The following is an 8,499-nucleotide window of genomic DNA, read 5'->3' on the forward strand; positions in this document are numbered from 1 at the left end:
CCCCAGCCCAGAGTCATTTCCAAACCATCATGTCCAGGACTTGAACTGTTGTTCACCATGTGGGAGTCTAACACCTTAACCACCACACCACTGATGGCCCCCCCTTTTTTTTTTAGCTTAACTGTAATATATTTTTAAAAATTTAAGTATTTGGAATTATTTCCCCAAGTGAAGATTCTTCTCTCTTAAGTTCTGAAAATGATCCTTTCTGTTACCTTCATTTGAAATCCTTATTATACATATGCCAAGACTTTTGACCCTATATTCCATGTTTCCTATCTGTTACTGTATTTACTTATTTATTTATTTTGGAGAGGTTTTCGCTATAGGGTGCCTGCGCTCGCCAGACAGACAGAGACAAAGACAGAAAGCGAGAAATCATCCCCCAGAGGGGACGGTTATGCCGCAATCCCTTCTCCTCCATTCTCCTCTCGGGATCTTGGGCATACACACACACACACCCAGCGTGAGTTTTAAGCCACCGGGTCCGGGACACGAACCACGGTCGACTACGTGGGAGTCCAGTGACATAGCTGTTACGCTAACTGCTGGTTCCCTATTTACTTATTTTTTAAAAAACTTTTTAGAAAGAGATTTTTGCCATAGGACACATGTGCATCCCAGAAAGAGAGACAGAAAGCAAAAAATCCACTCCCCAGGGTATATGGTCACACCTCAATCCCTTCTCCATTCTTCTCTTGGGATCTTGGGCACATATGCACATACGCCTCACATGAGTTCCAAGCTGCCGAGTTTGGTATTCAAACCATGGTCAACTACATGGAAGTCGAGCAATGTAACCATTACAACATCTGCTGGTCCCTGTTATTGTATTTTTAAAAAAACTTATTTGTTTCTCACATTTCATTATGGGTAAATTCCTCAGTGTAACATTTCACTTTATTGTTTTTCTCTTTGATTAGTCCTATGAATAATTTACCCCATGTATTATTTTTTAAAAATTCAGTGTTTATATATTTTTAAATTTCAATGTATTTATTCACAGTCATTCATTGTACATCTATACACTACACAAAATGAGATTTTCCATACAGAATACATTGTATATTGACTCTGTTAGGAATATTACATTCATGTTATCATCAACAAATAATTTTCAGTTTCTTATTTCTTACATATTTTGCTTCTTTTTCTTTTCCTTTGATTCCTTACCTCTCACCCTCTGCCAACCCCCCACTTATCTTACACTGTCTCTGCTCTCTACAGTTGTTTTCCATGCATTTTTCCATATTTTATTGATTCACTGAAGATCTTAATTAAAGACTTTTAATAGCAAGCACAGATGATATAGACATATTTATAAATGCATGCCTGACTTTAGGTGTAAACTTCAGTGAGTAAAGTGAGCATACTATAAAGTAGCACCTCCCTGGGACTGTATAGCTTACTGCAGTCATTAAATAGGTATTAATAAATTTTTTTTGAGAGTTTTTTGCTATAGGGTGTGTGCGCTCACCAGAAAGACAGAGAGAGACAGAGAGACAGAAAGGGAGAAATCACCCCCCAAGGGGGATGGACATGCTGCGATCCCTTCTCCTTTATTCTCCTCTCGGGATCTTGGGCATGCATGTGTCAGTGTGATTTTAAGCCACTGAGTCTGGGACTCGAACCACAGTTGACTACATGGGAATCCAACAACATAGCCATTACACCAACAGCTGGTCCCAGTATTAATAGATTTTTTAAATGTATTTTTTTAATGTCAAAAATAAAAGTTTTAGTTTTAATAGTTCAAAATCAAAAATGTTAAGAGAATTTTTCTTAAAACTTAAAGCTAGGAAAAAGGTTAGGATTCAGTTCAAATAGGTAGATGGACTCATCAACAGTTCAAGGGAAGACAAAAATTCTTAAATATGGAAATCAAAGCATTAAAGAAAATCAGTAGTATTTTAGTCTAAAGTAAAGAAAATCTATTTCAATAGTTCAGATTCATATAATCATCTCTCTTCTATTGAATTTGAAGTGTTACTGCAATCTGATCTTTCCATTTAAACTCTGAAAGTTAGCCTTCAATTCCAGATCTGTCCCTACCATTAGGCTGGCCATTCTCTTGGTTGTTTCTTGTACTCTTATTTCTGTGAGTCCAACTTTAGATTGTCTGGTATAGCACACCCTGCAGCACTTCTTGGAGAGCTGGTCTGGTGTTGGTAAATTCTTTCAGGTTTTGTTTATCTGAGAATGTTTTTGTCTTTTTTCCCACATGAAAGATAATCTTACTGGGTATAGTATCCTTGGTTGAAATAGTTTTTCACTTGACACTTTGAATATATTTTCCCATTCTTTCTTTGCTCGCATTGTTTCCTATGAGAGGTCTGACATTAGTCTTATGGAATATCCTTTGAAAGTAACTTGATGTTTCTCTCTTGCCAATTTTAGCATCTTGTCACTGTCCATGGTTTTGTTCAGTCTGGCTATGATGTGCCTTGGGGAAGATCTTCTTGGTTCGATTTTATGTGGGATTCTTTGTATTTCTTGGGTTTGGATATTTGAGTGCCTCTCTAGATTTGGAACGTTTTCTTCCAGAATTTCATGGAGTGGATTATTAATACCCTTAGTTTCTTCACCCTCTGGGATACTGATGGTCTAGATGTTTGGGCATTTAATGGTATCTAGTATTTCTTGTATGTTACTCTCATTATTTCTGGGTTATTTTCTCAGTTTTTGGTGAATTTTTCTAGGTCAGAGGTTCTATCATCTTTATCTGAGATTAGATCTTCTGCATTATCTAACCTGCTTTCGATATTTTCAATGGAAGTTTTGATTTCTTGTATTATAGCCTTCATCCTTAACAATTCCATTTCAATCTTTTTTATGATGTATATCTCCTCTTTCAGATCGTGCAAGAACTTTCTCACCTCCTGGAACTCAGTGAATCTTCTGGAGTTCATCGTCTCTATTTTCTTGCATCTCTGTTAGCTTTGTCACTATGAATATTTTAAATTATTTAATTAATTAATTAATTAATTTATTTTTTTGAGAAGTTTTTGCTATTAGGCACATGCGCTCGCCAAAAATACAGAAACAGAAAGCAAGAATCATCCCCCAGGGGGAATGGCCACATTGCAATCCCTTTTCCTCTACTCTCCTCTCGGGATCTTGGGCATGCACATACACGCGCCCAGTGTGAATTTAAGCCACTTGGTATGGGACTTGAACCATAGTCAACTACATGTCCAGCAACATAGCCATTACACCAGCTGCTAATCCCAATATTTTAAATTCTTTATCTGACATTCCGTGAGTTACCTTGTATTTTTTTGTGGAGGAAGAGGAGTTATTCTTTTCTATTAGAAGAGAGATATTTTCTTTGTTTCTCATATTTGTTGTACCTCTGCGATGGTTTCTGGTCATCTGATGGATTATGTGTTTTTTCCTGACTCTTGGCTAGACTAGGGAGCAGAGGGATGAAGTCTGGGCAAAGTCTCCGGTGGTTGAAATCCCTCCAGTGGTTATAATTCTATTTCAAATATTTCTGTTGTTTTTTCCATATTTACCTTTTTTTATTTTTATCTGTCTAGTTTTGTATCACTAGAGTGATAGAAATATATAAATTATAGCAGTACTTTAAATTTGATGACTAAGTCCCAATAATTTTAATTTTCATTATCACCTAATACATTTGATTCAAGTTAGTGAATATATCTTTTCCATCCTGAGGTGGGACCTCAGTGATCTCCTGTTTTGTAGTTTTCATCTCTCAGAGCCACAGTTGGGGCATATGACCCTATTCTACTTAAAACGTAGAAAGGAGAAAAGAGCAAAGAGGCCTAATTCTATTTACCACTATCTGAAAAGCCTAGCATGAAAGTAGCCCATATCAGTCCATTCTATTGGCCAAGACTTAGTCACTCTGCTTCCCCTGCTAGAGAAGCAGAGAGATGTAATCTAATCAAGGATCCAGTCATAGTCAGAAAGGAAAAATGGATCTTTTTTGACAGCTAACAATGTCTGCCACAAGTATAGCCATTATTAATGTTATTGCTCCTAAATGGCTGTTATTTTTATATTGTACATTTTGAGCACTTTCATTACATACTGTAAAAGTCTTTGTGAAGTTTTCCTGTAAAATTAATTTCATCTGGCATATATTTTTATTATAGATTTTGCTGACTACTTTTCTTATCATTATATATATTTTTTCTCATGTATTACTGTACTGCATACTCCTTTTTGAGGGGGGGATTATTTTCATTTATGTCTTTTACTTTCTTCCTGTGGCTCACCCTCTCTATCTATTTTTTCAGGAGGCTTTAACTCAGCCTCTAAGTCTTTCATTCCAAATCTGTTCCTATATTTCTATAAGGCATTTGGAATCTTCTAATGGACATGTTGGTGATATACAGATTAACTTTCTAAGCCAGTAGGTGCTTTCCTTAGCTTGTTCAGAAGACTGTGTCTCACTGTTTCACATCTCTAGGCCCACAGCTTCATGCTTTATGCTTAGCAGGTAGACAAGATTCATTGTTATTTCAGTCACCTTTTAGAAACCTATACAGATGTGTCTGAAGCCAAAGCCCAATGCTCTGAATGATTTTACTCTCCATAATTATACTAATCTGCATGAAGCAGCTGCCCATAAGTATTAATTAACAATACTAATTATGAATGGATGATATAATACGAGAGGAAGATTTAGATGATAATATATACATTGATATAATAAAGCATTTTACTCATTTATAAGGTATATTATAGTAAACACTGAGCTGAATCCTATTTATATTCTCCCCCCTCAGTTCAGACGACTGTAAAAAAATTTTGCTAATATAGCATATCGGAAAATCTTACATGCACAAAGGACTCTAGTAAGAAATGACCAAAAGGCACAAACTCCTACTAACATTTTTATATGTTGAAGCTTCCACATAATAATTCTTCTTTTTTACCTTCTCCTTTTTCTCCTCCTCCTTATATTACACTGTCCTCTACAAATTTTTTTGAAAGAGGCTTTTTACTTCCTTAAAGTTTGGTACTCAAATTTAAATTTCTTGTTTTCTTTTTGGAAGCTTAAATTTCAAGTGTTAGAAAACACTAAACATCTTGAAAAAAAATGAAAGGATGGAATGAATTCTTGACATTAATGAAGGAGTTTACAACATGAGAGAAACAAAGATGATGAAGATACAAGGAAATACAAAGGAAAAAAAGTCACAATTCTCATTTTTTGAGAATTGAGAGTCTCACAGTCTGGTGGGGAGAAAGCCATGGTTTGGATAATGGTTTGTCCTTCAAAGGTTCATGTTCTGTAGGCTTGGTTCCCAGTGTGATGACATTGGGAGGTGAAGAGATCTTTAAGGGGAAAGGTCTAGTGGGTGGTATTTGGATCACGGAGCACCGCTTTCGTAATGGATCAATGTTGTCTTGCCAGAGGGAAGAAATTCTTTTCATGGAAAAAGATTAGTTCCCACAAGAGGAAGTTGTTATAAAAAAATAAGAGCTGCCCACATATTTCTTTACATGTGCCCTTTGACCTTCCTGCTTCTGTTAGCCATACTGTCAAGTAGGACCAGAGGTGGACAGATGCCTGCCCCATGCTTGGACTTTCCAGCTACCAGAATCATGAGCTAAATAAGGGATTTGCCTTTGGTTTGAAATGAGACTTTGGATTTGGACTTTTAAAAGTAAAGACTTTTGGAACTATTGGAATGTGATTATAATAACTTGTCTTATAATAATATAAGTCATGAACTTTGGGGATCATGGGTGGGATGCAATGATTTGGATAATAGTTTGGTCCTTAAAAGTTCATGTGATGGAAGCTTGGTCCCAGCATAGTAGCTTTTGGAAGTGGTGAGACCTTTAAGAGGTGTGGCCTAGGGTTTGGATGAGGATACTACCCTCATAAATGGATTAATGCTGGCTTACAAAAGGGAGTAAATTCTCACTTTTGTGGAAAGAGGTTATTTCCTGCAGGAGCAGGTTGATATAAAAGTAAGAGTTCTTCACAGATTTCTCTCTCGTTGCACAAAAATACTGCTATTTTTGTTTTCCTCCACCATATTGTAATACAGCTGAGGATGGTCAGAAGCCAAAAGCAACATTGTTGGACTTTCCAGCCACCAGAAACATGAGACAAATAAACCTTTATTCTTCACAAATCACCCAGTCTCAGATATTTATATTTAGTAACACAATAATGGACTAAGATACTATGTTAAGAATAGATTATAACATGATTAGAAGTACTGTATTGTAATAGACATATGAACAAAGATTTGTAGAACACAGTGGAGGAGGGCAGTAACTATCATTGTAGAAGCATTGCACAAAGAAAATAGTATGTGAACTGAGTCTTGAAAATTGAGCAGGATTTAAGTGCATTTAAAATAAGTGGAATACCATCTGAAAAGCATGGAACCATCAAAGAAAATTATCCTTTCTAGAAATGGCTAAATGAGCAGTGTACTGAGGGATAAGGAATCTGGGTCTGAGCCTTTATTTTATTTATTTATTTATTTTTGAGAGATTTTCGCTATAGGGCGCGTGTGCTCGCCAGACAGACAGAGACATAGAGACAGAAAGCGAGAAATCAACCCCCAGGGGGGATGGTCACGCCGCAATCCCTTCTCCTCCATTCTCCTCTCGGGATCTTGGGCACGCACACACATGCACCCGGCGTGAGTTTTAAGCCACCGGGTCTGGGACGTGAACCGCGGTAGACTACATGGGAGTCCAGCGACATAGCCATTACGCTAACTGCTGGTTCCCTGGTTCTGAGCCTTTATGATGATGATTTTTTTTTTAATTTAAAGACATAACACAGTAAGACTATAGTCATTTATAAAATTCTTTCAGAAAGGTAAACAAAGCAGTTACCCATGGACAATGAGACTTGAACCATAGTTACTGTTTTGAAAAGAATTTACAACTGACAAAGAAATTTGCCTCTATTTGTGACATATGCCAGTTTAACATAATAACCTATAACATAACTGATAAATAACTTACCATAGATTTTTGGGACTCTTACATCATTTTGGAACACAATGCATATGTAAATACAGACATACATACATATAGCATATTTATATATATATATGACTCAAATAGAATGTAGATTGCCAAAACTTGTACAGATAACTAATAATAGGATTGGAATTAAATATCATGGCTTAGATGTTTTAGTCAAGTGTTATTTTTAGATGCATCTCTGTTATGAGACTTTTTACTGATAAAAAAGAATTCAAATTCCATATGGAGTTGGTTTGAGATATATGATAATGAATATGTCAGTATGGTTTCTTTTCTGCACAAAGAATGAGTTCCCCTCTTCAAGGAGTAATGAAGTTGGAAGCAGAACATAAGTCTCAAACTGTCAATTGTTTTTTTTTTTTTTCATTTCATGATGATTTCTCTGGTTCTATCTAAAAACAGATGAGAATTCAGCATACACTGTGAATGTGACTATAAGAAAAAAAACCATTGGTCCAAGTTGCATGTTTAGGAGAGAAGTTTCTAATTAACAGATTGCATTATTAGCTAATGTGAAAGCCACTTAATGAAATATCTTTATTTAAATGTGAATTAAAGTATTACAATAATAGCATATTATGATACTAAAGGATAAATTGCTGATAATAAAATAATTATAAATTAACTATGCATACCTTAGAGTACATTTGTAATATTGACTAATACTATTTCTCTTAGCAGTGGTGCATAGTGCTGCAATAAATACGATGAAAATGGACTTGCAAATGTTTTTCCAACTGAGCATTTTCCTATCATTTGGGTAGATACTCAGGAGGGGAATGACCCACACTCAGTGGTTCTAAACTCTTTCAATTGGGAATGAAGCTTGAAACTCTGAATTACCTGTTACTACACGCTAGGCTGTGTAGATTACTGGTCCCAGACGACCATTTCTCCCTGATAAAAGCTGTCTCTCAATGAAAAAAAAATACTATCTCTCACCACTTAGTTTTTTTAAAAACAGATTTATTGGGAGATAGATCACATATCTTGAAACTCATCCTTTTAAAGTGTGAAGTGTAGTGGGTTTTTAGCATATTAACAAAGTTGTGTAATCATCAACATTACTTTCAGACCATTTTTATCCCCTCAGAAAGGACTTCCATATTTACTAGCAGCCACTCTTCATCCCCTCTACTTCAAGCCCTGACCTTGGCTTAAAAAATACTTTCTATTTCAAAGAATAGCCTATTCTGGGCATTTATATTATTGAAATCATGGACTATGCAACTGGCTTCTTTCATGTAGCATACTGTTCTCCAGATTTATTCACGTATCACAAGCATTTACCAGTGTTTTATAAGTTTATACTGCATGGAATATTCTACTGCATGGAATATTGTCTATCCATCAGCTGATTGACATTTGGGTTGTTTCACTTTTTGACTATTACAAATAATGCTTCTAGAAACGTTATGTATAGGTTTTAATGTGGCAAGTATTTTCAGTTCTCTTCAATTTATACCTTGGTGTATAACTGCTGAGTCATATAGTAATTTGACATTT

The 8,499-nt window shown here is 35.7% G+C and overlaps 1 pseudogene; it reads right to left on the minus strand.

Moving 5' to 3' along the window:
* The window catches only part of LOC102490540 (ras-related protein R-Ras pseudogene), a 12,490-nt pseudogene extending 6,936 nt beyond the window's left edge, over nt 1–5,554 (minus strand).
* Nucleotides 5,555–8,499: the final 2,945 nt, after the last annotated feature.

The sequence above is a fragment of the Tupaia chinensis genome, unplaced genomic scaffold, assembly GCF_000334495.1.
Source record: "Tupaia chinensis unplaced genomic scaffold, TupChi_1.0 Scaffold000636_1, whole genome shotgun sequence".
NCBI classification, from domain to species: Eukaryota; Metazoa; Chordata; class Mammalia; order Scandentia; family Tupaiidae; genus Tupaia; species Tupaia belangeri.